Source organism: Hipposideros armiger, unplaced genomic scaffold (genome assembly GCF_001890085.2).
Source record: "Hipposideros armiger isolate ML-2016 unplaced genomic scaffold, ASM189008v1 scaffold_8, whole genome shotgun sequence".
NCBI lineage: Eukaryota > Metazoa > Chordata > Mammalia > Chiroptera > Hipposideridae > Hipposideros > Hipposideros armiger.
Window position 1 is genome coordinate 874,059 of NW_017731358.1, and position 4,991 is coordinate 879,049.

The following is a 4,991-nucleotide window of genomic DNA, read 5'->3' on the forward strand; positions in this document are numbered from 1 at the left end:
TTTTTATTGTTAGTTTCAGGTGTACAGAACAATGCAATAGTTATCCTTTTCACCCTTCACCCAGAAACAACCTCCCTCCCCCATCTACTGTCCTCCCACCCCCGATATCATACTTATCTATTACAATTCCATTGACTCCATTCCCACACTCTACTCCATGTCCCGTGACTATATGTATATATAATTATAGTTGACATACAATATTATTCAACATCAGCTTCAGAAATACAGTGCAGTGGTCAGGCTTCTACATGAAGCCTGACCATGTAGTCAGGCTTCATAGTCAAGCCTGACTATGAAGTCGGACCCTGCACTTTTAACAAATTTCTCAAGTGGCTGTGATGCACGTGACCATGGTCCACACTCAGAAGCACCACTCGAGGCCTAGCCCGTCTGGGACCCACGCTCCTGACCTGTGTCATTTGCTGCCAAGAAGAGAGAAATTTAACCCAGGATCAGGAAGACTGAAGGTCAGGCTGCAGGCCTGGTCCAGCTCCCTCTAGCAGCGGTTCTCAACCTGTGGGTCGCATCCCCTTTGGGGGTCGAACGACCCTTTCACAGGGGTCGCCGGGTACTCGTATGTGGGTGTATCTGCATGTGGGCCTGGAGACGGATAGAGGAGCGGTGTCTCGGTCCCTAAGACCATCGAAAATATGTGTTTTTCGATGGTCTTAGGCGACCCCTGTGAAAGGTTGAGAACCGCTGCTCTATTGTATTTCCTTTAGTGGCCCTTTCTGCAACCCTGTCAAGAATTTGGGGTTGATGCTAAGCTGAACCCTGCAGTAGAAGCTGCTTCCAGAAGCAGCACTTAAGGCCCAGGGCATGAGGGAGTGGTGCAAGGGCCTTTTGAGACCATCTGGTCAAACCACCTGGTCATTTTGTAAATGGGAAAACTCAGGGGTCCAGAGGGAGGAGGGGACTTGCTCAAAGTCACACAGTCAATTGAAGATTCCTGACACTCAAATCAGGGCTCTACCTAATTGTAGAGCTTGGTGAACCACTGAACCTTGTCACTAGGCTTCAGGATCTTGTCGACCACGTGTCTGGCAGTGCCTGGAAAGGGAAAAGAGGTGGCTTTGCTCCCTCCATCCTAAAATGATTTCAGGCTCATATACAATCCACCCTCTAGCTGCCCAGCTTTATGAGTCAAGGTCAAGAGCCTCTCCCAACTCCTAGGCTATATGGTTTGAGGGACGTTCTTCCTTAGGGCTGCTCTGATGCTTGTGTTTGCTCAAGTTCACCTGAGTAGCCAGGGGGAGTGGAAGGAAGAAACAGAACGGGTCACCAGAGGAGTGGATCCCAACTCACAGCCCCATTGAGGGTGGTATCCAGCTTTGGAATGCTCTACCCCAAACACAGCATCCCAAATCCCCAGGGGAAGACTGGCCACACCCTCATCTGCCACCTGGTGCAATTGTTGACCCCATCTCTCACGACCCTTCAAAACCAAAATATTGTTCATTTGTTTAAAAAAGAAAATGAGTAAGAGAAAGCAAGTCCTTTCCAGTCCCAGGGTTAGAGAGGTAGGGCTTTCTGCAGAGGCCAGAGCAGGGCTGTAATTAGCTTGGCAAAAGCAGCAGGAGATACTGGCAGACTTGCCAGCAGAGCAGGGAGAAGTTCCCATTTGGAGCTTTTATTAAAAAGTCATGGGCTACAGCAGGACAACTTCTCTCTCATCTCTTCTTATTTTTCTACATCTGGACCGACTCCCACCTGTGCTCCCCCAGCCCCTTCATGCACTAAGCAAGCCCAAATAGTGTCCACTGGCCCTGGGGAAAACCTCCTGTGGGTGCCCTGACTTCATGCTGGGTCGATTCAGAACCCTTCCCCCAGGCCTGACCTCTCTCACATGCTAGTCTCATCACTGCAGAGCCTGCCTGTCTGACTCAGGACCACAGGCAAATGAGACTGTCTGGCCCTGAATGTACCCCCACATGTTTAACCGATGCAGAGTAAAAGAAATTACATCTGTTAGAGGCTAAGTTAAGGAAGCCAGTGGCACCAACGCACATCTGAGAGCCGACTGACATCTAGTGATATAATCCCAAAATAATCCTAAAGGAGGAGCCAGGATGTGAGCCGCGGGCACCCAGCACCTTCAGCCTGAGTGATGTGTCATCACCCAGAGAGAGTTGCAGCCTGCCCTGAGGTGATGCACTTGGCCCTGGAGGTAGACTGGCTCTCTCACACTTTGGCATAGGTGGGAAGCTCTAGAAAACTTCAGGCTTTCCACAGTTGGTTCCCACTCCTGCCTCTATGTTTGAGCAGAGACACTGGTAAAGGTACAACAGTCACAGTTTTCAGTGCATACTGCCCTCATCCTAAATCCCTCCCAGACCCTGATTCTCCCTGCTCAAAGCCAGCAGCCTTGGCCACACCCTGACACTCTAGCTGGCAAGAGGGGGAAGCTGCCAGAATGGGGTCACCTACGCCAACCAGACTTAGAACAATTCTGAGTCCACAGCTGAATTCCTAACTGGAAATCTGAACCAAGCACCAGCACATCTGCTGAAGTCACTTTTGTAGCAATGGTAAGTCTATGAAAAGAAGCAAGATCTCTCGCCTGGGAAAGTCACAGGAAGGAAGGTCTCAGTGGTCCTGGACAGACCCAAATGTAGGGCAGGCCACTGGTGGCCACCCAGGTAAGTGCGGTGGAAGAGAATGTGGGTTCTTAAGGAATCTTAAAAAGAGAAACCTCCTCTAGTGAAGCTAGTATCCAGAAAGAGGTAAACTCAGTGGGTTAACTGGTGTGATAATTTGGTCATCTCTCAATGCATCTTGCTCCGCCAAAATGTCTTCTCAGCACCTCGGGTTTGACAGCATAGGACATAGGAGCAAGTGAAGGCTGGTCAGGGATTTGCAGAGGGGGCTGGTAGCTCCAGGCGCGCTGGGCAGTTGGGGGACCCGCCACACACCCCTACAGCACAGGCTCCATTCGGTGGTGTTCTGAGAGCATCCCCAGGCACCACGCCAGCCCTGCCCCTTCTGGAGTCGTTCCCGAAGAAAAGGTAGCGCGGTCCCCAGAAAAGGGCTGAGGGTAGGATAGCCAGATCCATTCAAGCGGGTAGGGAGAGGCTGGAGAGATGGGGCCGACCCGCCTACTTACCAGCAGCTCGGCGCCAGCCTGCCTGCCCGCCGTCGACCAGAGGGAGCCCGAGAAGAGGATGTGGGACGGCTCAAGGCTGCAGCATGAGTGCGGCTTGCCGGTCGCTCCCCCGTATTTAAACGGTCCCCGGCGTGAGTCACTGCAGGAGGCAAAATCGGCGCGGTGGCGGGGAGGGGCGACCGCGCCACTGCAGCGCCCCGACGTGCAAGGACAGCGAGCTCAAACAAGGGAGCCACAGCCTGCGTGCTCAAGTGTAAGGCATTTTCTCCTGTCACATGTTTTTGTTTTGTTTTGTTTTTTTAAACGAATACATTTTCGTCTTTTCTCTTTTTCCCCAATGTTTCTTTTGGACTCGCTGCATGCAATTGGCCATTGTGGCTCTGGAAAAGAACTGTGGCTCTAAAAAGGCCTTCATGCTTTTCTTTTTCTTGTAAGCTTTGTATTCGGAAGTAATTTCAAATTTACGGGGAATTTGCAAGAATAAAACAAGGAACACTTATTCGCTTAACCCAATTTACCTATTGTTAGCATTTTGGAAAAAGCATTTATTTTAAATTCCAAGGAAAGGTCAAGTTACCCCCACAGCCTCCCTCCCAAAAACACTGTTGCAATTCCCTTCTGACATAATCCTCTGTCCCCTCACTACCCCCTCCCAGAGGTGGGTATACATGGCAGTCAAGGTGCACATTGGAGAATGAGGGGCTCCCTATGCCTGCCCTTCAGCTCTGCATCGGAGCCACCTCCAGCCACCCCAGGGGGGCCAAGAAACCATTTCCATTCATGATAGCACTGTGTGAGCAGGAGAAAGGAAAGAGAAGTCATAGCTGGAGGGGCAGGGAAGCTGCCATACCCCTGCCTCTCCTCCAGGAAGGAGCCTCAACCAGGTCTCAGCTGCATGTAACGAAGCCACCTGCCCTCCCCTGGCTCAGTTTACCCTCTTCGCCAAGTGGGGAGAGTGATATTTACACACAGTGCCTCATGGAATGCCAACAGCCTTAATTAATGTTTGCACTGGCTTTGAGATCTGTGATGAAAAGAAAACATAAAAATGCATAGTGTTATTAGTGAAATAGTCACTTGGGTGGCTTGCCATGGTCAAGCCGTGCAGCCTGAATCATGCCACATTCCTCCTCACCGTGGTACCATGATTCAGAGGCAGAAACAAAAAGGGCCCTGTCCGTGAGCCCAGGCGACATGCGCCCAAGAGGGGGCAGGCTTAGAGTGGATCTCCACACAGCTCCCATGTCTTTAACCACCAGCCTCTCTTCCAAATAATAGTCCCTGTGGAGAACTCCCTCCCTCTTACTACGCTGGTACTGCCACATCCCAAAATTGGGGCCCTCAACTGCATTGCCATAAAACCTGCAAAAATAAGAATATCCCCTCTTTACCTTCTTTTCTTTCTTTCAAATCCTGACATTCGGCCACTGTGTGCCAGGCCTCGTGCTGGGAGCTGTGGACAGCACAGGGATAAATTAGATACATTTCTTGCCCATAAACAGCTGATACTCAGTGGGGAGGGAGGAAGAATGGACATTGATGAAGCACCTACTATGAAGCAGAGAGCTCATGGGTAACTTATTCCATCTGTACATTATTTCATCTATACCAAGTTTCTCATCCTCGCCACTATTGACATTTAGGGCCAGAGAAGTCTTTGTTGTGGGGAGATGTCCTGTGTATTGTAAGATGCTTAAAGCATCCCTGACCTCTACCCACTAGATACCAGTAGCATCCCTCTCAAGTCGTGACAACCAAAAATGTCTCTACATATTATCAAATGTCCCCTGGGGAGTCAACACACACAAACACACACGCATGCGCACACATACACACACACACATGCACACACATGCGCGCGCGCGCACACACACACACACACGCA